General features: G+C 42.8%; 1 long non-coding RNA gene across 2 annotated transcripts in view; it reads left to right on the top strand.

The window, feature by feature from the left end:
- The window catches only part of LOC129510452 (uncharacterized), a 170649-nt gene that overhangs the window by 26941 nt on the left and 117601 nt on the right, over positions 1 to 26107 (top strand). The window contains exons 2-3 of one of the 2 annotated variants that reach the window (XR_008664600.1): positions 1627 to 1712; positions 2557 to 2647. This is a non-coding gene — a long non-coding RNA (uncharacterized LOC129510452). Of the gene's footprint in view, positions 1 to 1626; positions 1713 to 2556; positions 2648 to 26107 lie in introns of those variants that run through there. The other variant, XR_008664599.1, reaches the window with a different exon arrangement.

Genomic DNA, 26107 nt, shown 5'->3' with positions numbered 1-26107 from the left:
TAGGATTTTTGGTCATGAGATCCTAAGACCCTACTTTCCTTTAACCCTCTGGATCTGTCTTATCCTTTGTAAAATGAGAATACTAGAATCTATTTAATAGATGATCCCTCTATGATTCAGCTAAAAGCATCACCTGATATCCTTTTTTTAACCTTCAGACTAGCAGATTAGACTAGAACAGACTAGTTTAGAGCATGAATTTTGGAGCAACAGATCTCAATTTGCATCCAGCTCTTCCATCTGCTAATTCTGCAATTTGGAGCAAATTTTTATACCTTTCTGAAGTGTGGTCTCTAAATAAGGCTATGGAATGGGAATAATATAGTAATTCCTTCCTCATGGGGCTATCAAGAGGGTTTAAGGTGATAATATTCTAAAGGGCTTAACAAGCATCTGGTACATGGTCAGTCAATAAAAGGCAGTAGGCAGCTATTATCAGCATGAATTTCCTAAGATCAAGACTAATGACTCTACCAAAATGGGCCAGATGATTCTTTTACAACAGGAGTTGAGTTGTCCCTTCATATTTGATGCTCTATCAGTTACGCATCCTACACATTTTTTAATTTTTAAATAATTTGACACAGTAGCATCTGTGTTAGTCCAGAACATATTTTTCCTCACACTCCTCCTGCAGTCTGGTAAGATCTTTGTGTTATCTAATAATCAGTTTGCCTGTTTTCAAGAGGCACCAAATGTTGTGTAGAATGTGACAAATTTGTAATCATTAATAGCAATCTTGATGGATGAAAATTTATCTTTCAGTATTTATTGAGCACCTATTTTGTTCAAAACAATATGCCAGCACAGAGAAAGGCATGAAGATAAGCAATATAAGGATGCTGCTTTCATGAATCCCATGGTTTAGTGGGGAAGATACTCCCACATATCCAGTCATGCATCAAATATTTTCTGAACTTACAAGGGGGATGGAAAGATATACCTGTAATTAATAAATGTATGAACGAAGTGCTGATGACACTGGAAGAAGGGAATGATTAACTTAGTGTGGAGATGACAGTGTGCTAGATGGTGAGGTGGAAAAGGGGCATTCTGGACTGAAACTGGGAAACATAGTGAACTTCTCACTACTCTGCAAATAAGTCATGACCATTTATGACTTATGTTTCTAATTCAGAGACCAGGGCAGGATTCATGTCTAGGTAGAGGTGCTTCTGAAATGAAGAACAGGATTTGGGGATTTAGTGACTACAGGGAAGGACTGCAGTTGGCTTATAAGAGGTTGGGTTATAAAATGCTAAGAGAAGACAAGAAAAACTCTTAAAGGGGAATTGCAAGCTCAGAATTATGCATGAGAATAACTCTGTGTGTGTGTGTGTATGGACCTGCATATATGTATGTGCTAGAGATATAACACACAGGCTGCCTTTTTCCTCCTTTTACTCAATATTTTTAACCCCAGATTTTGTATACATTAATCAAGAATTTTTTTTCAGTATTTGAGCAACAACAGACAGCATGTAGTTTCAACATCAAGCTTACCACTGACTCATTTGTCTTGCAGCAACTGAGACTTTTCATTGTCAATAATATTAATTATACCTATCACTCATTCTAAAATTACCTTTATTATTTCCCCCTCCTTATAACATTCTCTCCACACAGGCTTGCATTTGGGTGGCTGAAGATTAGTGATGGCAGCCCTGAGAAGATTGTTTCTGATTAGTGGACAACATAAACAAAAGAAACAGGTAAACAAACGTATATTTGTACATTTCAACCATGTTTATCATAGAACAACATGTTCATTGGGTTAGAAGTTCATCAAATCAAGAAACACTGAAAGGATAGGAAGAGGCTCATATCCAGGGTCAGCTTCCTACATGTACATTCTGTGTGGTTATGCAGAGTCTCCTGCTGGAAAGCTCAGTGCTCTGCTGTTACCATCCTAAAAATCTTAATTTTTGAACAAGGGGTCTCTCAATTTTTCTCTAGGCTCCACAAATTATGTAGTCAGTCCTGGTCATATCTTTATTACTTCCCTCACTCCTTCTCACTTCCATCTGGTAAAGTTGAATTCACTTAAGATAAATGTTTATATGATATGTCACTGTAGCAGAATAACTATCATATACAGCACCTTCGTGCATTCTCAAGGGCACCCTGGGGGATTGGTATAATTGTCCCCACTGGATAGATGTATAGTTTGCTCAATGTCACACAATCAGTAAGGGATCATGGCTAGTATGTCTGTCTACCCTTGCTACTATATCATGATGAATGAGAAAACACACACACACACACACGCACGCACACATGAAAAGTAATTCCAGTTCAAAAATAACACAAAGAGGCAAACTCCCCATAGGAGAATATATGGACTAAACTGAAGTGCCAGCCCACATTGGGCCCAACAACACATTATTTATTTAGCTATGTGCTTGCTTCCCAACATGGAATCTGTGGAACTTTACTCATCATTGTAGTCCCAGCATAGTGCTTGGCATGTAGAAGATGATTGATAAATATTTGTTGAATGAATAATATTCCTGCCAAGTTCTTCATTCAGCATTTACTTGGTCTTCTTTTTTGCAGGTTCATACCTTTGTCTTTCTCTTTTTGAAGACCTATCTGTTTGACACGAGAATGTTCTTTAGCAACTTAATGTCTGCTATATGAAGCAAAAAACCCCAAAAACTTTGATGACAACTTTCTTCATGTAAAACTACACTGTTATATTATATATTTTAATGCTGTTGGAATGTTCCAATTACCAACTTCATTCTCCACTGTGTGGGACTGCCTGGGATGGGGTCTTAGGAGGGAAGACTCCTCTTCCAGGTTGCTCGATATACATTTTAGAACTACTTTATTGAGGTATAATTAACATAAAAAAACCTGCACATACTTAATGTATACAAATGGATAGTCTGGAGATGAGTATACGCCCATGAAACTATCATCACAGTCTATGCAACAAATATCTATCCTCCTAAAGTATTTCCTCTTACCCTCTTAATTTGTTATGATTATTTTTTGTAATGAAAACACAAGGTATATCCCCTCAGCAAATGTTAAAGTACATAATATAGTATTGTTAACTATATGCACTATTTTTCACTCAAGTTATCAGTGTCTCCCCACCACACCCAGGGACTAACATATTACCTTAGTGTCATTCTTCACTCATACCTCACTCTGCCCCATAGTCAACATGTAATAAAGGGCTCCTGATTTTTCCTCCTAAATTTCTCAACACCACCCTTCCTTGCCTTGACCCACCACTTCCCTAGCTAGGATCTCACTTTTCTCCTTCCTGAACTAATCCAATATCTTCCTGGCAGGTCTCTTTGCCTCCTTAAAGTGCAGCCACAATATGGCAACTGGAGAAGCTTTTCCAAAACAGGTCTCTAACCTCAGCACCCTCTGCTTAAATGGCTTTCCTTGTTTTTCACTGCTTTCAGGAAGAGTTGACACCATTTGGCACAGCATTAGAGGCCCTCACCTTCTAACTCCAAACTCACTTTCTTGTTGGTTCCCATGTATAAACCCACTCTGGTAGCCTTACCCAGGTAGAATCTGATGCAGAGTTTAGTGACAGCAATACCTGTGGGAATGTGGGGAGGGAGTAGTTAAACTGTGATGATGCAGGTTCCTACTGGGAGCACTGGTGGCCTCTGCTAACCTTACTGGGAATACTATTGGTTTCTGGTAGTCACACTGGGAACATTGGAGCTAAAAATCTGTCAGAATTGTCCTTTGCTATTCCAAAATGGCAGCCTTTATACCTCTCTCCCAGCTAGTCCTGGGGAGTGTGCTGCTCTTGGAATGGGTGACCTTAAACCAGGCAGCTCTCCAAAGAAGAGAACACGCCTAAGGAGGGGACAGCTGGAGGTGTCTTTCCTTAGTATACCCCATTGTTGGGGCAAGAAGTCCTTCCCTCCTAAAGGGAGGATTGGGAATGCATCTCCACCTGGACTTCACTTATTCACTTAACCCTCTTTTTGCTCCATAGAACTTTCCTTTTCTTGTGGCTTCATGTCTTTGTCTTGTATCTTCTGTTGGAAATGCCCTTTGCCTACTGCTTTTTCCCTTTGATCTGATACTTTCAATTTCCTTTTGTGACTGATGTCAATTTCTGACTCCTCTGGAAGCCCCCATTCACTCTCCCAGGCAGAGTCAGTTGGTATTTCAATGAACATTGCTCACCTATACCACCTGGTAAGCATAGACTAGATGCTGAAGATGAATAAGACACAGTTCCTGCCCTGACCTACTGAGATGTCCCCCCGCTTTTGTGCTCTGGCAGTACTTAATGCATTATTTTATTATAACATTTGCCACGTTGCTTATTTATTCATCTACTTGATCATTCATTTGTTCCTTGACTGGGCATTAATCAAGCCCTTGCCTGCCCTGTGCCCAGTGTTCTGAGAAGCACTGGGGACACAATGAGCAATAATTGGATTTGCTGAGGCATAGAGATTAATCAATGGGTCATGCAAAGGCTGCATAATTCTAGCTTGGGCAAAGGCTATGAAGAAGTTTATGGAGCTAGGTGATTTTACAGCAGGATGTTTGGTAGGGAGGTTGAGGGAATAGCCAGGAGAAGTGATAATTCCTACAGAAGGAAGAGAGAAGCCTTTTGGGTAGACAGTATAGAAAACACACAAGTTCCACGGCAAGAGAGTGGATGGGGAATGAGAAGATGCAAAAGAACTTTGATGAGGCTGGAGTTCACAGAGCCAAGAGAACAGTAGACATGATGTTGCTGTGATTGGTAATAATGGTGTTAAAGTTTACTGTATTTTATTGATGTTCCATGGGAATCATGAGAAGGGTTTGAGCAAGAGATTGAAGGTCTCAGATTACAGATCTGAAAACACATGATTGGCCTCCCTTTGGGGCAGATTGGAGGAGTGTGAGGAGGTCTGGGGAGACTACGAGGAGGCTGTTTCTAGTCAACCATTGGTATAGGGCAGCTTGGAGCAAGCTGGGGACATGGAGAGAAGGGGACAGATCTAGAGCAATTCAAGAGAAAAACTGACAAGTCTTGGTGATTGGTTTGTATGTGGCTGAAGATGAAGGAAAAGGAGATGTTAGAGCTGTCTTTGGATTCCCATTGATCTCTAACCTTTTTGAGTTCAGAATCTCATGAGAAAGACCACTCAGGAGGCCTATATGCATATGTACGCATACAGCATTTTGGCTATCACTTCAGAGAGATACACAGAACTCCCAAAGCCCTTTCATAAGCCTCAACTGGGAAAAGAAATTATATTTTATTTCTTGCTATTCTAGAAAACAGCATAGAATCTGACACTTGCTACTTGTTTGTTGAAGCAATTAATAAAGCTACGAAAAGATAGAAGGTACTGAGAGGCTCCTGATGATTAATTCTCTGCCCTTTTTGCTGCATGTGGATGTAGCAGTTTTAATAGAAGAACTGCAACTTGCATGTCTATGAACCAACTGCTCATTAGCTTGCAAGGCAGCATTAGGTGGAAAAGTCCACAAATGGACTCATGAGCCTCCAGGTGGTAGAGAGGAATAAATTTTAAAATATTAAAGCTCCAAAGACCCAAGATTTGTCTGCCGCAGATGTCTCTCTGCAATGCTAAGTGCTTTGGACTGAAGAATAAAACCGTCTGCTTTTATTTTATGTGGGGGAGTGCATCATTTGGAGATGAAGCCAGTCTGCCTATGGCTGGGTGGATAAGTTAAGTTAACGTCTTGCATCTCATGATTCATTTTTACCTTGTGGAAGAAGCAGAAATTGTAATTGTGTTCATAGACAGAGATTTAGAACAGAATCATGCCTTTACAGATAAGGCATTTCAGGAGGCCAATAAAGATAAGGGGAAAAGAAATGCATAGACGTTTTAAGAAAGATTTAGTTCACACATACTAACCTAGGCCGGGCTGGATTTTTCTCTTTGTGTCTTGGGTGACCACATGCTTGGGGTAGGAAGAACTGTCACCTGAAGCATGGATTCTTCAAGGGGTCTTAGTAGTCACCTGGGTCATCCTTGTATAAGCAGGAATCCCCTCTGCAATGCTCTTGGCAGATAATCCATGGTTCCTCTTGCAGCTGCCCTAATGAGCCTCTATTGTTGAATAACTGATATAAAGTCCTGCCCTGACTTTTGGGTGGATACCAGGAATGGCGCATAGGCTTAAATTTGCATGATAGTTCCAACTCCTTGACAGTGCCTGCCTAGAGTGGAGGATTCCAAGACTGACTCTGGATTCAAGAAAACCAAACCAAACCAAACCAAACAACAAAGAACAACAACCAGTTTTATCAATGTCTGTCACAGAGGAAGGAGAATGAGGGGTGGTACCCTGGAAGCCAAAAATGTTCTGAACTTGTCATGCTTGGGTTTGATTTTTCAGCTAATTAATTCAACTTAGGGGGATCCCTGGGTGGCTCAGCGGTTTAGAGCCTGCCTTTGGCCCAGGGTGCAATCCTGGAGCCCCGGGATCGAGTCCCGCATCAGGCTCCCTGCATGGAAACTGCTTCTCCCTCTCCCTTGTCTCTGACTCTCTCTCTCTCTATGTCTATTGTAAATAAGTAAATAAAATCTTAAAAAAAATTAATTCGACTTATATTTATAATGTAATATTGTTTGTTTCTCTTGCTAGAATATTCTTCTCGTTGATCTTGCTGAGGCTGGTTCCTCCTTATTTCTTAGGTCTTAGCTTAAATTGTACCTTGCAGTATATCTTTGTTGTCTCTTATCTGGATGACTGCAGGCACCTCCCTGCTGGCTTCTGCCTCTGTCTCCCGTCCTCATCCCCTCTCCATACTTCACAGATTTCAGCCTGGTTGACTCAGCCTAACATGGCCTACCCCCTGCCCAGCCCTCCAGCCTCATGCTCACTGGATTCCTTGCCTCATACATTACGTTGCCTTCCTTTGCTGAGTTGTGGAATGCCTCTGAATCTTTTCACATGCTATTCCTCCTGCCTATATTCTCTGCCATCCTTTCTTCCGGATAGCATCTACTCCTTCTCTTGGACACAATTTAGGAAAGTACGACCTTCCCTGGAAATGCTTATCTAAGTCTCTCTTTACCTGAACTTCCTGTACGGGGCTTATGAAAACAAATGGGACTGTTTTGTTGTGTTGTTACCTGTTTTCTGATCTCTCTTCCAACGACTGTCTTGGAAGCATGAATTTGTGTGTATGGCCTTACCTTTATCCCCAGTACCCAACACAGACCTTTGCACTATAATAAACATTATATAAAGCTTTCCTTACAGGATTTCTGGAAGAAAACAATGACATGACTTTCTGCTGGGTGGATCATAGCCAGTGTTATACCTAACTGCAGAATTCCTGAACTCTAAGTGAGGGCTGACCTCTGGGGATAGAATGGGTGGCATTATTCTGAGGGAGAAGCTGTTAGGGGGAACACGGTGGGGAATTAAGTTTGGCACTCTTGGTGCCGTTCAGCTATGAGTTTTGTGTCCTGGAGCAGTTCAGTTTCCAGTGTTTGATATGGGGGCCTAGAAAAGGACAGAGCATTAGTAGATGGTGGAAATGAGTTGGAAAGACAGGAGAGGCTCAGGATCTCTAGGAAGTATCGTTGTGTTGAACTCTGGTATAGCTTCCCTCTTCTCTGAGATTTACCTCTCACAGGCATTGGAGTCTAACAGATCATGTTTCTGTTTGGTGACCCTGCCCACTGGCCACATCTGATTGAGCCAGGAGGAGGCATCCAACCCCACCTGGGCCAATGGGGTTCTCCATCTTCTAGAATTTAATATTTAGAATAGAAAAACACAGGTGGTTGTACTGACTCAAGCTAATGGCAACATCCTAGAAAGAAAAGCTACAAACGTCTGCTGTTGGGATATGTCCATTTTCTTTCCTTGCCCCAATCAGATCTTGATTCTGTGATGTAGTCCAGTAACCCTAAAAAGAGATGGGGGGAGGTAGAGTTGGGATGAGAGAGACCAGATGCTTTTTGGGGAGTGGACTAGTCTTCCAGGAGTAATGAGATATAACATAGGATGTAATATAATATAGTAATGTAACATAGTAATGAAGGATATAATGAGAAAAGGGTCAGGAGTAGATCTCAACTTAGCATTTGAGGTGAGCAAGTGTTTTTTCCCTACAGCAGAATTAAGGACTTCTAGAAAACCAGAGCTGGAAGCGTTTTGCTCATGAGGACATTGTGACCAACAACAGTGTCCTGACTTGCTGAGACTCCTGCAATCAGTTAATGGTTAGGTCAGCTGTTAGCCCAAGGCTCTTCCCACCATCTCAGTTGTCTTCAGTCTGCTGAGCTGGGCTCAGCTCATCTGTCAATATGGATTCATTGTGATCCCCTTCTATGTCCAACTTGGTTGCTGCAGCTGATTAACTCTGGGGTCCAGGAGCCCAGGGTAAACCCTGGCTGTGTGGTTACCAGGGAGTATTTTTATCCAGGACATCTGCCAAACTAAGGACCCAAGTGACCATCTCTTAAGACTGTGAGGCTGAGAAGTATAAAGTGATAATCACATAGCAGGGCACTGGCACAGAGGAACATCAATCATAATAACATGATGTGATGTGAGCAGCGTGGGGGTGGTACCTGCAAGCTGCCCTACCCACACACACCCTGCTAGCCCTGCAGCATTCTAGCATGGCTGCATTCCTGGCTTCAGACGTAACACATGTTACATTGCTTCCAAATTTGGTGATGCAATAATTGTACTCTTCTTTCCAACCAAGTCAGTCTATCCAAGGTGGGAGAATGCCTGTTCTCTCTGCTTCAAGCAGATTCCCAGGGAGATCTTTAAACAGGCAGTGCTCCTGTCTGACTTCCACAGTTGGTGTGAAGTCATTGTTCTCAAAGTACAATCTGAAGTTTGCTTGAATCAGAATCCCTTGGTGTGATTGTGAAAATGTGGAAATGTGGAAAATTAGGCCTCTTGCAGACCTACTGAATCATCATCTCTGCATTATTAACAGGTTCCTCAGATGATGAGGGCTGCCAGTCTCAAGAGTTCACTAAGGTTGGAAAAAGTGATGAGTTTAGTCTGGGGAGATAGTACTGCAGCACTTGCTAGCTGGGTAATTTTCATGTGTCACTCACCTTTTCTGAGTATCCTTTGAAAGGAAGGAATGTATCTTATTTATATTTTTTATTTGGTGCCTAGAATATATAGGAGGCCCTTAACTAGTGCTGAATGAATGCATGCATGAATGAAGGTCTTACCCACACTGTACCTATTGAATGAGCTAAGTCACAGAAAACACCTGTACAGAGTCCTACAGCTGTTAGGTGCTCAGCAAATGCAGTTCTTTTTCATTGCCCTTAGGACAGTGGCTTGTCATTTGCAGTTTAACTTGAGTAGAGACACAGAAGTGTGGAGGAGATGATAGCTGCTCAGAGACCTTTATGAGACCCCAAGATAATCCATCCTTCCCTTCTTATTCTGCTCCCTGTGGTCCTCTGTCCATTGTCCTTGGAATTACCAAACCAGTGAAGTTCAGCTAAGGTCAATCACAGAGGAGAAGTCCACAACCGCCAGTGTGTCATCCTGGGGCTGGGGAGGCAACCCGGTGGATGCCAAGTGTGTGTCCAGGAAGAGCATTGTGGCTGTGGTCAGCAGCCCAGGGTAGGGGGCACTTAGGGGGATGATTAAATTGATGATTTGAGGTCTTGGGAATGAGTAAATCAATCCTGATCTTACCAGGTAATACCACTGGGAAAAACAGTTGATTTCTTCTAGACTCTGATTTTATCTGTGAAAGGGTCATAATGTACCTTCCCTAATTACTCCCAGCATTTTTGTGAGAATTAAATGAGATGATGAGTATAAATATTGTCACTATGTAGACCATATTGTGATACTTACTCCTCAAAGTATGATTCCCAGACCAGTAGCATTGGCATCTCTCAGGAGCTTGTTAGAAATGCAGATCTAAGGCTCCACCCCAGACTTACTGAATGAGAATCTCATTTTAACATGATCCCTAGGTGATTTTAAATACACCTTAAAGGTGGTAGGTGCACACTTATTAGTGAAGGATAGATGATTTCAAGGAAGTTTGAGTTCTCTAAACACCTTTTTTTCTAGAGAGCTCCTGTGGAGAAAAGGAATCTGTCTTATTTATCTCTAGAATATGACTAACCCTTAACCAGGGTCTAACAAATGAATAAATGAATGAACGAACGAACGAACGAATGAATGAATGAATGAATGAATGAATGATTGAATGAAAATCTTACTCTCACCCACTATCAGGAGCTCTTTACCCAATATTTTTCCTGCTGTAATAGCAGGACCTGTAAGTGGTGATTGCAGATGCCTTTTACAACAACTGATGCCAACCACAGATGCAGGCATTTAGTATGTGATTAAGGACAGAGTAATCCACTTAATGTGGGCTATGGGAGATATTTGGCAGGAACAAAGGGACAGGGGTTGGATTTTAGTTTCCAAAGATAATGTCTTTCCCAATTATTTAAAGCCCTCAGTAATTTGGATCATACCCAGACAGAAATAAGCTTTCTTAAGTCAGAATTGTGTAAACAGCTCTCTTGCTCATGTTTTCAGGAGAATCTTGAGTATAGGAGTCTGTTCAGGTGTTTATGTAACAGGACGTGGTGGGGTTGTCTAGCTGGATCTTTGTTGAGCAGAGATAAACTAAACTTACCATCTATAAAGGAGAAATGCTTTTTGTTTACTAGATTTTACCACCAGCTAAATTAATTAAAGGATTAATCTATCCCATCATTCGACAAATGTGCTTGGCTTGGAATTGTTGTAGTACTAGCAGTCTCTGTTTCTATCAAGTCATTGCTGGATAGTGAGGTTGGAATCAAGAAATTGCAGTGTGGTTTCAGGAAGTACAGACTGATATGGGAGAGCATGGCAGGCAAACCTAACCTAGAAGAGTAGAAATGATGGACAGAAGGGACCTTAGGCTGATACTCAAGGGATGAACAGAAACTAAGCACTTGGGATAGGAAGGAGGAAATGAAGCTGATACAAAGAACAGCATGGATCAAGGTCTAGAAGCAAGAGAGAGTATGCTCTAGCTAAAGAAGAGAAGCAGTGAGTGTTTGGATAGGTGCAGTGGCTGTGTGGGTTGCTTGTGGGTATATACATAGGGTGGAGTGTGATAGGAAATGGGGCTAAAGAGGTAAGCAAGGGTGGGACCTCAGAGGGTGTTATGAATTCTCCTAGGAAATTTGCATTTATCCCCAGGTCGCTTGAGGAAGTCTTTAAAAGTGTTGGTGGGTCTGAGGTATTTTCCAGTTTTCTTCTCTAAAGGACCAGTGGACTCCCTCACTACTATGGCAATGGGAAGAGATTTGTCTCTGGTTTGTGGGTTTTACCCTGACCTAGAATGCCTCCTAACCTAAGTAAGAAGTAAGAAGTAAGTCACCTTCTTCTTACTTTGCATCCTTTAATGCTAACCACAGGAGGGTCCTAAGGGTTGTTTTATGTACTTCTTCAAAGAATAGCATCTATCACGCCTTCATCATTTAAACTCTCTTGGTTACTCTGCTTCCAGTCTATCTCATGCAAGGGTCTACTCATTATAGTCTGTTCATCTGGGTTCTTCTTGCCTAGAGAGGCAGGTACAGCTCTGGCAGCTTTGAACCTGAGCTAAGAACAATTGCCCTGCTGGACCTCACCAGTGGGGTAATGTGGCCATTACCCCAGCAGCCATGTGTCAAGCCATTATGATGTAATTGATATATACCCATTAGCATATTGGCTACATTTATACTTTATTGCCAAGACTCTTACTATAAGCTGTCACTCTTGGAAGGCTTTTGAGAGGCAGGGTGGCCAGAACATGGGATTGAGGGTACAAGGAGCTGATCTTGTGGCCTCTTCCTGCCCTCATTCTGTGACCTTGGGCGAGTCACCTGATTCTTAGTTACCACAGCTGTAAATGAGGACAAGCAAGAGCATCTGCCTTATTCTCAGGGCGGTGGTAAGATCAAAGAAGATCATGCGTGGGAAAGTGCTTTGTAAAGTTCTATGAAAGTGGGTTTTCACTGGCACTCTGGGCATTACTGGCTTCATCCCTGGCTGTGCCACCCTGTTCTGGTACATTTGAAGGCAGATAGGGACCAGGAGTTGTGCCTGTCTCACCTTCCACAACTAATCACTGCCTTCCTGTCTGAGGCTTGCAAATTAGGTTTCATTTTCTCATGACTTCTGCACCCAATCACTAATGGATAACCCAATTACAACCATTTGTCCAAATGTAAATATTATTTTAGTTCAAAAGTGTTGAGAACAAATAATTTCGGAGACACAATCCACTTTGAAACACTTTCTGGTGGACTGGTGATGCACACACCTGATTTGCTTCCCTTGTATGTAATTATCTCCTCAAGTTTCTACTGGCATTTTCTGAAATGTTAATGGAATGACATTAAATTCTAGTTCATTTCAGAGCTGCTGTTTTCCTCTAAAAAGTTTTTCTTGGGGAATATTTAAAAATAGATATATAAATAGATAAAATAAAATAAAAAAAAGATTGTCCCTCTTCAAATAATTGCACTCCAAAATCCAAAATACTGACATGACAACACAAAGGGGAGATTAAAGGTTTGAAGCATCAGGATGAACATGAAATTTAGAGATTTTTAATCTCTAAAAATCGAAAGGGCTTTTCACCAAGTCGTATTCTTATCCATTATACATGATAGGAGTTCCTCTTCTGGGGACAGTGGACCACATTAGAATGTCCAGACATTTATATCCAGGTCACCCTAAAGAGAGCATAAGGGCTTCTTCAGAAAAGATGGAGCCCTTGCAGGGCATGTCCTCCCTAAGCCCTCCTTGAGCGTCCCTCCCTGTCAAATGTAGGTGGTGTTTCTCTCTCCTTGCTTCCAACGGGTCCATATTCCTTTTCCCAACATTTTGCATTTACTGTCCTTCCCTAGTTATCTCTCTGACTCCCCTCAGTAGACCATAGTTCCCAGCAATCAGGGACTGGGATTCATTCAGCTCACACCTGAATGACTACTTTCTGAATAGAAGGCATTTCACAAGTCTTGTAGAGCTACCAACCACCTCAGACACTCATCAGCCCTTACCAGGTGACTATAGTGGCTTTCTAACCTGTTTTTCTGACTTGACTTAATCTCTACACAATCTTCCCCCATGGGAGCCAGGAAGTCTTTAAGATGTAAATCAGATCAGTCCTTCCCCTGCTTAAAACTCTTCCATGAGTACTCTTGTCTCCTCCTAAGTCCTTATGTGGCTTAGGGGACCTTTCATCACCTGGACCTGGCTTAGCCCTCCAACCTCTCTGCACCCCTTCACCCTTCACAGAAAAAGCTCTACCTGCCACTGAACTACAGTAACTCTCTGAATACATTCCACCCTCTCACATGATAGCAGTAACCGATAATTTACTGAGCATTAGCTATGCCAGGTACTTTCTCTTTGCTCAATCTGCATTTCTTTTTAAAAAAGATTTTTATATTTAAGCAATCTCTACACCTAACGTGGGGCTCAAACTCCCAACCCTAAAATCAAGAGTCCAATGTTCCACCAACTGAGCCAGCCAGGCACCCCTCAGTATTCATTCTTTTTTTTTTTCTTTTTAAAGATTTATTTATTTATTCATGAGAGACAGAGAGAGAGAGAGAGAGAGAGAGAGAGAGAGAGAGAGAGGCAGAGCCATAGGCAGAGGGAGAAGCAGGCCCCATGCAGGGAGCCCGATGTGGGACTTGATCCCAGATCTTGGGATCGTGTCCTGGGCCAAAAGTAGACTTTAAACCGCTGAGCCACCCAGGCGTCCCTCTGTATGCATTCTTAATAAATCCCATAGCAACCCCATGTAATAGTTATTATTGTCCTCCTTTTACAGGTAAGAAACCTGACACCTAGAAAGGAAAGGAAACTTGCTCCAGGCCCAACAGTTCAAGGCAGTTAAAGGATTAGCACTAGGTTTGGGACTCCAGGGCCTGAGTCTGCCCACCATGTTTTGCCAAAGATGCAATTCTCAGGTAGAAAGAATTTATGCCTAGCTGAGATATGACTGTCCAGAGAGATGAGAGTGGAACAGAGAGCTGCTAAGTGTCCCATCCAAAGCAGACTTTGAAGGTGCTGTAGGAAGTCAGAAACAGCACAGCAATTTCAATTGCAAGGGTTCAAGAAGCCTTAACTGTTAGATTTCAGAGAATACAAAGGATTTGCACAGTAGAGAGAGAGAGAGAGAGAGAGAGAGAGGCTGTTCTGAGCAGGGACATCACCAGTCTAGGGCTGGCAGAAGGGACGTCCTCAGGTGTGTCATGGGGAAGGGTGGGGGCAGAGATGGCCTCCCTCTGGTCTAAGCAGAGAATCTCGGTAGAGGCATGTCGGGGAATTGTGGAAAGGGCTGGAAATGTGGGGGGAGGTCCGTTACTGATGTTAATCACCTTCTAGCCAAGAGTTGGTCTGGTCCCAGTGTTGTTTTGGGGACGAAAAAACAATACAAAATTTGGGGTGGGTGAACAGGGGGAAGGAACAAGTCTGGAACACCCAGTGAGGATGCTTTTGAAACAGTTCTAATTTAGGAAGAGAGCAGGGGCTGTGTAATTGTAAAGCAAAGGCCAGGTCCCACAGGTATTTAAAGCCACCTTGAGCTATAATTTGTGTTTTAATGACATTGCTGATTCTGCTGTTACTGATGTCTGGGGACCTCAGAGGCACTTTCTAGTCACCTCCTGGGTGGCCAGAAGGCTCTATGGCACTTACGGAGCTCTCCGGTAGGGTCAAGAGCCTCAGGTCTCAGGCCAGGCCCTGCCCCCTGGTGGGATAGCCTCAGGCAACTCTTGCTGCTTCATGGAGCAGCTTCCTGTGCTTTTTTCCATGTTTGTCACACCCAATGACTGGCTTATGGAACCCACCCAATCAAGCAAGAGTTTTATCAGCCTGGAAATACTCTTTGAGGACATTTGGAGTGCCTATGTATGCAGAGTGCATGGGTAACACTGGGGTAAGATCCTGCCACTAATCCCTGCTTCTGCCTGAGTTAAAATGATGTGCATGAGTATGGAAGGCTTTACTTGAAAGCAATGGGGAGAGAGATGGGCATCTGATGAGTATCCCGGCCAACAGCAGGACTGAGTCAGTTTATGTAACATCACCAGAAAGAGCCCTCTCTGTGATGATTTGCTCTTCAGTTTCTTTGTACCAGAATACGCAATCTGTTCAAAACAAGTCAGAGGCCCCCATAGGCTTTAGCCAGGAAGAAAAGGAATTAGAACCTCCTCTGGGAGGATTTGATCAAAATGGACCTGCGAGCACAAAGCAAACACATTGTAGGACTTAACCCAATACCATCAGAATCAGTCTGAGAATATCCAGCTATTCCCCCCCCCAACATTCATTCATTCAGTTACTCATTCAATATTTTATAAGCAGTCACTTACGATGTGGGTTTACTTGATTGTCAAATGGAAGAGACTCTCAACTCCTTCTAGGAACTGAGAAGAAATAAATCCTGTTCATCCATGTACTAGCAGGGCTGCCATAAGGAGGGATGCAGTACTGAATGAGGAGGACACCCAGCTGAATGCGTTGGGGCTGGAAATCTGCCTCTGCTTGGCTTGTCCAGAGCTTCTTGAAGCTGGATAATAGGAACAAAGGTCCCATCTGGGTGTGAAGCTGCAGCCCGAGGAACTGTGTGTTCCCAGAGGAGGCCCCTTTTCCAATTAGGCAGGTCAGAGGGATAGTTTTCTACATTGCATATGTGTACTGTTTTTTTTTTTAAGATGTATTTATTTATTTAAGAAAGAAAGAAAGAGAGAGAGTGCAATGGAAGGGGCAGAGGGAAAGGGAGCCTCTTAAGCTGATTCCCCACTGAGCGCAGAGCCTGATGCAGGGTTTGGATCCCATGACCCTTAGATCATGACCTTAGCCAAAATCACGAGTCGGATATTTACCAAACTGAGCACCCAGGCACCCCACATATGTGTGCTCTTTATGCTATCAGAGGCCATATGTGTGTTATGGGTCTGATGTGGTACTACTCTAGCACCATTTTGTGCTTTTTTAAAAAAAAATTCATTTATTTATGATAGTTACAGAGAGAGAAAGAGAGGCAGAGACACAGGCAGAGGGAGAAACAGGCTCCATGCACCGGGAGCCCGACGCGGGATTCGATCCCGGGTCTCCAGGATCTCGCCCTGGGCCAAAGGCAGGCGCCAAACCACAGCGCCACCCAGGGATCCCTTCTTTTTTTTTTTAAAGAAGACATTCATTGGGTGCTGTGTACTGGTGTGCTGTTCAGCTCTTCCCCATCACTGAAAGATAAATAGGGCAGAATTCTGACTCCCACTCTCATAAGTCATTTAGGTAAGTGTATGATAAAGACACATGTGCAGAGAGAAGGGGCGCTTCCTCCATGCTGGTAAGGGAAGGCTTCCAGGAAGTAACTCCTGGTTAGGTTTTGAAAGATGAGTAGGATTTGCCCAGGAGGAGAAGCGTGGGAACATATTCCAGCCCAAGACCGGAGATCTGCCTGGACATGATGGCAGTTGGGGAACTTGAGATTGTGTGGGTGTAAGAGGAACCCAAGTCCATAGCCTTTTAGATGCCGGTAAGTTGCATCTTTTCTGGGAGGTCTTCCAGAATCCTGGCTGAAGAAGGGATTCACTATCTTTTCTTTGGTGCCTCTGGACCTGTTATCAGCTCCCACTGTTGTATTTGCCACATGGCACAGCACACATTTCTAATTCAGGAGTCCCCCTTCCCCCATCTGTGGGGGATACAGACTCCCAGTGGATGCCTGAAGTCGAGGTAGTACCAAGCCTTATGTACACTATATTTTTTCCTGTACATACAGACCTATGATAAAGTTTAACTTATAAATGAAGCACACTGTGAAACTGACAATAATAATAAAATAAAGCAATTATAATGATAGACTGTAAAGAATGTTATATGAATGTGATCTCTTAAAATATCTTATTGTACTCACCCTTCTTGTAATGATGTGAGATGATTAAATGCCATGAGTGACAAGATGAAGGGGGTGAAATTTGTAGGCACTGTGATCTAGTGGTAGGCTACTATCGACCTTCTCACATTAATTATGTCAGGAGGATCAGCTGCTTCCTGATAGCAGTTGACTGTGGGTACTGAACCTCTGGTAATGGGGAGACTATTGTATATGCATTTCTATGGTAGACCAGAAGATTGCTGAGACCAGAGAGCTAGTGACTTCTTCATTTTTGTTTCCTCAGTAAATAAGCATAAGCTCTGAAATAGTGTAGATGCTTAAAGCTTATTTGCTAAAGTGAGTTCACACATGGAGAATGTGGGGAAGGTGCTTCCCTCCTAGAATTAATGTTGGGGAACCAATTGAATCTATTACATTTATTTATTTTTTTTATTATTATTTTTTTAATCTATTACATTTAAATAGAATACAATAAAATCTTTTTTGAATTTTCTTATAAAGACATTTGCACCTAGTAATGTGATTATGTATGCACGTATCCATATGTGTGTGTATTTGTATACATAAATACATAGGTATTATACATATACTAGAAGAATTCATATCAACAACTTCTGGGGAGTAGATTGAGAGGTGTACAGGGAGTGCTATTTCAGGACCATTGAATATGGCCGTTCATATTGTGCACTGCACAATTCTAGGGGACCATTAATTTAGATGTGAATCTGTACTTTATAAATGTAAACAAAGAATAACAAAAGCAGAGAAATTATGATACTATAAGTGATGTTTACTTACTTTTCAGGGTTTTTCTGTATTTTCCCAACATGCCCCACATGGTTGGGCATGGCTTTTATATTCAAAAATTGTTAAAACTAATGAATTGTGGACAACTTAAGATATTAAAATTATAAAGAAGAAAATGAAAATGATCCACATTTACCAACCAGAGAAAGCTACAATAAACATTGTATTTCATAACGTTACATATATATTTTAAATTTTAAAGCTGTGTTTGTTCTTTGAATAATTTTGGATAATTCAGAAATGTACAAAGGAGAAAATCAAAATCACTTCTAACTTATTACCCAGAGATGATCCACTATTAACACTGTGCATTTTCTTCCTCTCTTTTCTATATTAATACAGTCATAACTCCCATTTGGTGAGTGTTTAATTTGACCCAGGGAATGTGCTACGTGCTTGCCAGACATTATCTCATTTAATTCCCACATAAGCCTGAGGTGGGAATTGTCAGCCTCATCTCACAGAAGACACAAACCAAAGGTTAAGAAACTTGAATGAGTTGCAATCAGAACCTAATGTTGCTGGACTCCAAAGCAAACATTCTTAATGATTCTCTATTCTCCTTCCAAGTCCAGTGTGCACTTACATAGTCACACACTCCTGTATGTGTATGCACACATACCTCTGCATATACATGTAGCAGACACAGACACATTACATTGTGTCTTCCATTTTGGTGTCTTTTATTTTTTATTTAATATCATATGGTGAGCATTTTACGATGTTATATAAAATGCTTTTAGAAAGTGGTTTGATAAACTTTGCTTTTTTTAAGTTAAAATTTAAGCAAATCAGTCTTGAAGCTCTATTTTCCATAAGTCTAGGGTCTTTGCCATCAGGCCTCCTAACCAACTCCCTGTGCGGTCCTCATGATCCCACTGGGCACTTTTCCTCATCTATTTCTCCTTCCTCGCCAAACTGGGAGTAGGGGAAGCCAGGTAAGCTGTGGTCACTGGACTCAGAAGCTGTTTCTCAGAAGAAACGAACTGCCACAATGCTTGCATTTCATAGTAGTACCTCATGCAAGCATTACTCCACAGTCTTAGAGCTATCCTTGCTTGCACATTTTTCAAGTGGATAACTGTATGACTGAGAAGGCATTTTTCAAATCAAGAAATTTAGGGACAGGTTAAGCAATCAGGATAATATAAAATGTTCAGTGAGGGTTGCAACAAAAACTAGGGCATAAAGCACCAAACTTTTAGTTGACTGCAAACTGTTCACTTCTAAAGTGGAACAGTACACTGCAGGCCTCCTCAGCTCCAATATGCTAATGATGTACTGGGAATTCTCAGGGGGGTGCAGAGTAAGAAGTGATTTCTGAACTTAATCCCCTGGGAACCTGTAGGAGTGGAAGCAGCCTCCTTAGCGGACTCGTGTTCTGTACTACAGTTTAAGAAATAACTATTTTATAGGATTTTTGTGTAATGTTAATTCACTGACTTAATTTCATTTGATAAGGAACCAATTCCTTGCTACTTAAAGCATCGTCCATGGACAGGTGACCTCAGCTTCTAGGCGCTCCTGAGAAATACAGACTCTGCACTCCCTCACCCTTTCCCCAACCCCAATCCGCAGATTCAGAATCTGCACTGTGGTAAGATTCCAGGTCCCACACAAGCACATTCAAGTTTGAGATAGATGCACTGCTGTGAAGGACATTTCATTCTTAATGAAATGGAAGTTGCCTTGCAGAGTTTATTTCATGTCATGAGGTGTGTTTTATACATGTGTTCATTTAATGTTCATGAGCACAGGAAATGGAAAATGTATTTGGATACCGCCGGCCATGGAGCATGGCCTCTGCAGGCATGTGCTGTTGCCCTTTCAACCAGGCCCCCAAACAACTGTGAGCCTCTGGGTTACTCCTAAGTCCTTTTTCTTTTCCTTTTTTAGGAGAGCATGCAGTCAGTCCCCTAGCATGTCCACATTTGGAATCAGAGCAATACACGCAGCCACATCCCATTAGCTAATAGCGAGGCCCCTGGAGAGGGGTTTCAGCTGGGAACACACAGCTAAAGCCCCTTTAATGGCCCAGTCAGCTGTCAGGGCTGTAAACACATTTCTTCCCATTCAGAGCCATTTGCCCCTCTCTGTGACCTCTTGTGGCTCTCGGACCCTGGCCACGTGGCCCAGATGGCATAATCCGTCAGGCCAAAGCAGGTGACAGTGGGGCTTGCTGTTAGGTAATCAGTGACTATAATTAGCTGGGGTGGAAGCGATAATGGGACCAACTGCAGGGCTGGGGCCAGGGGAGCCCTTGCTGGGTGGAGAAGCCGCAGAGAGAAAGGCTTGCTTCCCCTACTCCCCTGTCTTCCTCCCCACCCTCCATATGATGTTCGCAGCACATGGAGCACGTGTGTGCTTGGGGGAGGCAGGGGCTTCGTCCTCAATGACGAAGGTCAGGGCTGAACGCTAGTAATTTAGTAAGTGAGCGGTTTGGCAGCTGATCAATTTTATTTCAAAGACGCCGTTCCAGAAATCTAAGTTTCAGTTTGATAATTAGTTGGCTACAAGGACCTGTGGGACCAAGGGCAGGGGAGAGTTGTAGAGGATTAGAACATGATTCTTGGGGGTCAGCCACAGGCATTCTGACCCTGCTTAGTTACCCACCGCCCAGCTGGTGAACCAGCCTCTCTCTGCCTCCAGCAGTGGAGGTCATACCACTCCCTTCGTGGGTCCTTCGTTGGGGTTAGGTAAATATCACTGTCAATATCGCCTGAAACACACCCCACGTGCAGTAGGCTCTCTGAAAATAGTTTTCTTCTCCTCTCCTTCTCAAAAGCTATCTATGACTGTATACCTGACGTCAGTAAAATAGAACCAACTAACAAATCACTAATAACAGGACAAATAAGGTCTCTTTGATAATAGATGAAATGTAGTTATGTTTATCAAAAAGCAGTTGATAAATGAAGTTGGCTTTGCTTGTAACTTCTACCAGAACAGTGTCTGCATTTTCTAAATCAAAATGAAAGGGATGGGGGAGGGCCATCCACTAATAAACACTGAAGCATTGTTTGTTGTTTGTCATTGTGTTGCTGGCAGTTGATGGCTGCTTTCTGACACAGCACATCTTGTGGGGTTCACCGGAAACAAGAACATTGTGGAAGCTTCTTCACTTTGGGTTCTTTGAAGGTCTAAAGCAAAATATCTCCATCTGTCATCTCTCCTACCCCTTCCCTCAGAATCATTGTTTTCTTCTTTTCTCTCCTTTTATTAAAAAAATACCAAAACACTATCTATCTCTCCCTAGAGAGGCAAAGAGGCAATAAAACCAACTGTAATTCTAGAAATGACTAGTTAATGATTTGGGTGTATGTTCTTCTAGATCCCTCTAGACACAGATATCATTTTTTTCATCAAAATAGGATACATGGTTGGGACGCCAGGGTGGATCAGCGGTTTGGCACCTGCCTTTGGCCCAGGGCGTGATCCTGCAGACCTGGGATTGAGTCCCATGTCCGGCTCCCTGCATGGAGCCTGCTTCTCTCTCTCTGCCTTTCTCTGTATCTCTCATAAATAGATAAGTAAATAAAATCTTAAAAAAAATAGGTTACATGGTCACCTGGAATGTGATTTTTTTCTCCCGACTTGGTATTTTGAATCTTATTTTGTACATATAGTCTATTAGTCTATGTCAATAGGTATAGTTCTAGAACACAATTTTTTTCCAGATTTTCTATCAGTGTATTGACTCAATTTACAAAGAATTCTACTCTTTTTCCATTACCTTTTTTTTAATTGAGATAATTCACATACTATAAAATTCACCCTCTTAAAGTATAAATTTAGAGTTTTTAGTGACAAGCTTGGGAAATCATAAGTGTTTCTAATTCAAGAACACTTCCATCACCCCCCCAAAAAAAAACTCTCTTTATCCATCTGCAGTGACTCCCTCTATCCTCCTTCCTCTAGCCCCCAGTTAGTACTGTAGAGATGGCATGTGTGATTGAATTGATTCCTCACCACTGGATTTATAAATTGCTTATGACTACCTATGACTTCAAACAATATTGTAATGATCAGTCTGGAAATTTTGATCCGATTAAATTATATTTCTGAGCTATGTTAGAATTAATATACACATACCATTTTAATTTGAAGAGGAGTGTTACATTTTTTGATGATATGATTTTTGGAGAATTTAGAATTAAGTCTCTAAATCTGCAGAATTTATAAACATTCTTTGGGGATTTCCCCAGTGTGGTCATTGCAAAACTGCTTTTGCAAATACTGCTTGTGGAGTTTGCCAGACGTTGGAAGTTGTGAAATTATATTACTCTGCAGTTTCACAGTAGAGGTTAATTCCTGACTCCCCCTCCTTAAATGACAAAGCTGTGTTTTGTTTTGTGACTCTCTGAGCAGCATTAGGACCCAGTAGAAAGAGGGGCAGACAGAAGGCTATGGGCTAGAACCAATTCTGTCCTCAGTTTCTGGGAGGGAATTCTGTAAGTTGATTAAAGAAAAGTAGGCCTTGATCTGACATAAAAGGAATTTGGTAGCTATATTTTAAAAACCTTGCATACATTTGCATATGTATGCATATTTTAAGATTCATATCTAAAAACCCAAAATCCATTCCAATAACAATAATAATTACTGTAATAATAATTCCTATGATTTAGGAAGTCATGAATCTTTTAGGCCCAGATGTGGTGCTAAACGTTTCATATCTTATTTCTTTCAACAACCTTGTGAAATTATAGATTGTTTAAAAAATGGAGGTCAGAAGTATTGCACAATTTAAGTGATGGTCAAGCAACAAGTTATTCTGGAGCCAGTTTGGCCGATCCATCGTCCCTCAGTAATTTATCCCTTCCTAGAGCCTGACTCACTCCCTGTACCCTGCCCCACCCTGTCCAATGACAAAGTCAAGTCCTGCAGATCTTCCCTAAGATCCTGTACCTGGAAACAACTGGCAGGGGTTGGGGTGGTGGTGTGTGTGTGTGTGTGTGTGTGTGTGTGTGTGTGTGTGTCCTGGGCCCTCAGTGGAGAGAGTGTGGTTTGAGTCTTGGTTCTGTCACATACTGTGCCACCTTGGGCACGTTACTTAACCACTCTGTGGCTCAGTTTCCCCATCTGTGTAAAGGAGATAAGACTATTGGCTATATGCATTTGTGGTGCTGGTTAAAGAATTGCATGAAATGAAGTGGGTAAGTGGTCAAGTGCTTCATGATTGCCATGGAAGAGTTGGTCCAGCCTTGATGTGACAGCACTGAGCCTGTCCCCTGAGGTCCTTACAGAAGAGGTGGTGGTGGTCAGCTAATTCTACCCCATTATTTTTACATCTGGGAAAAGAGATGACTAGAAAGAGGGAAGGCTTGCCAACAACAGAATCTTTATAGTGATTTTACAAAGAAATCTCCGTTTCTGGTCATTTGTCCAAAGCAGAGACCGTGATGGTGTAGTAAGCAAGCCTCCAAAGCCAGCGTTCTATTCCTGCTGTCCGTGATCATAGGATTCCTTTATTTTAGTCGTTGGTCTCATTCTTAGCTCAGGGATTACTAGGATCCACTGTGTGTTTGAGCCCCAGTGAGTCAGGCACTGTATTCTCAGACGGTTCTGAAAATCATCTTGCAAGGGATTCCGACTCTCACTCATTCTACAGATGCAGAGACAGAGGCAGAAAAAAGCCACGCCGAAACCCACACAGTTAGGAAAGGGGCAGAATTTAGGAAGATTGCAGCATGATCAAGAGCTCTGCCATCAGCTCACTGTGTGGCCTTCGGCCAGTTACTTAACCTCCTCCCGTCTCCATTACTCCAAAAAAGAGTAATAACAGTCTCTGCCCTAAAAGGATGTGGTGAGAGTTATTAATGCTTGTAAAGCGCTTGGAAGAACGTCTGGCACATAGTATGAGCTCAATAAATGTCAGCCTTACACAAAACAAAACAAAACAAAACATGGGATGGTTTCAGTGGCTTCCAGACCTTGTATTCTCTGCTACTTACTCTCCACTGCCTCAAAAGGAGCTGGGGAATTGAATTCATACTAAGAAACCCGAACAAGATTCAGGATTGCCAGGCATTCGAAAGTGTGGCCTAGTTAGGAAGCGCACTCACCCACATACACACACATAGCTACTTTTAATAGCTGGTAAGAGCCAGAGAAAATCCAATTACAGATGAATCCATCGATTAAAAAGAAAGGGGGCAGAAGAAAGGAAAGAATGCTGGAGAGACACAGAGCCAAATTACAGCTGGGTAATAGAATTAAGGGTTTGTAGAACGAACTGGGAGAAATAACAAAGGCATAAGGGCTGAGGACTCCTCCACAGCTCTGTAATGATTTCATTCTTTCTTGGCCCCTTGACTCCAAAGAGCCGCGATTGGGCCAGCACCCCAAACAACGGATTGCATAGGAAAGGGCCAGAATTGTATTTGGCACATCATATTTTTGCAAAGAAATAAACCGCGTGTGGCCTCTGGAACACGAGGATTATGTTTGGGTTAAACAGATGCTCACGGTTAAGGATGAAAGCGCAGGGCTCAGATACCACAATCCTGGGAGGGGAAGGTGAGAGCTGTGTCTTTGGTTGGTAAAGATGCAGCCTTAGCTCGCAATTTTCTGTTTCCTTAAGAAATTCTGTCTTTGCTCTCAAAGAAACATCTCATTGTTAACAGAACCTCCCTCCTGCATGCAAACACTTGAAAAAAAAATCCCACATGCATTTTAAACTTTATTTTCTATTTTGGTGGGAGGGGGTGCGGAGAGGGAGGTGGGGCTGTTAATCCAGCAACAATCTCTACAGCTGTGTCTATTATTGGTGGGTTCTAGAATAACATCCGTTTCTATGTATTTATGGAAAGGCGTCCTTAACTAGGCCACATAAAGAGCCAGCGCATCTATAAATAAATTAAGGCGGCTGCAAGGCGCGGGCGGCTGCCCCTCTGGCTGTGGCCTCTCCGGCCCTGGCGAGCAGCTGTCGTCTTTGTGCCTGGCCAGCCCTGGCCCCATCGGGATGGCCCTGGGCAGGCGAGGCTGTGCTTGCTGGGCGGGGCGCATCTTCACCCGCAGGCCTGGGGGATTGACACCTGTGCAGAGGGTGGGCTTCTCTCCGCCCTGGGGCGGGGAGGGGGGTGGTGGTCTCGCTGGCTCCGGAGTCTCCGCCCCGCTAGGCCTGCCTGCGCAGGTGACCAGGCAGCAGTCTCTTCATGGGAGCCAGGTGCACCCAGCGCGGGCTCAGGCTGGGCTGGGTTAACAGATGGTGGTGTTGAGATTGGGGGTGGGGAATGATACAAAACAGCAGGAACAGCAAAATAACCCCGAATATGTAAAATTAAATGGGGGGGGAGGGGGCGTGGAAATGAGAACTTTTTCCAGAATTTGGCAGCCCAGTGCTTTCTTCCCACCCTATGATGCATGCTCCTGCCAGGTTACTCCCTCCCAACAGGCATGAAGGATGCTGAGTTCTAGTGGTAGGTTTCTCCTGTGCATTCAGAGATGGAAGAAGAAGGAGGAGAGGGAGAGGGAGAGGGAAAAGGAGGGGGAAAAGAAGGAGGAGAAGAAGGGGGAGAAGAAGAGGGAGAAGAAGAAGAAAAAGGGAGAGGGAGGGGGAGAAGGGGAGAAGAAGAGGGAGAAGAAGAAGAAAGAAGAAGAAGAAGAAGAAGAAGAAGAAGAAGAAGAAGAAGAAGAAGAAGAGAGAGGGAGGGGTAGAAGAAGGGGGAGAAGAAGAAGAAAGAAGAAGGAGGAGGAGGAAGAGGAGGAGGAGGAGGAGGAGGAAGCAACTTTTGTCACAAGAGAAATGAAGCAAAGAGCTCCTATTTGCTTGGTGATCCTTTCAGAATATCCTGGGAATCTTGTGCTGGGAATGACCTCAGTAAAAGCACCAGTCCTTGGATATGAAATATCAGTATCTCCTGTTCGAAAAGCAGAGTCTCAGGCCCTCCAGATCCATGGAATCAGAAGCTGCAGCTATTCAGGATTCCCTGGGGGTTATATGCACAAGCCATTGGAAAAGCTATATTGTGCTGGTTCTAACCCCTGGTTGCACGTTAGAATCACCTGGACTTATGGGGTTGAACTGAGTCCTTGAAAAAGATGTTGAAAGTCCTAACCCCTGGTTAATGAAATGTGAATGAGACCTTGTTTGGAAATAGAGTCTTTGCAGATGATCAATATCATTAGGGTAGGCCCTAATCCAATATGACTTATAAAAAGGGGGAATTTGGACACAGAGGCAGACACGCATACAGGGATAATGCCATGTGAAGGTGAAGGCAGAGATTGGAGTGATATATCTATAAGAAAAGGAATAACAGATCGCCAGTCAACCACTGGAAGTTCAGAGAGAGCCATGGAGCAGATTCTCCCTAACACCCTCAGGAGAAAACCAACCCTTACAGATACCTTGATCTCAGACTTCGGGGCTCCAGAAATGTGAGACAAATTTTTTTTGGTTAAGCCATTCAG

This window comes from Nyctereutes procyonoides, unplaced genomic scaffold (assembly GCF_905146905.1).
Source record: "Nyctereutes procyonoides isolate TBG_1078 unplaced genomic scaffold, NYPRO_anot_genome, whole genome shotgun sequence".
Lineage (NCBI taxonomy): Eukaryota > Metazoa > Chordata > Mammalia > Carnivora > Canidae > Nyctereutes > Nyctereutes procyonoides.
This window is presented reverse-complemented; position numbering and strand designations above follow the sequence as displayed.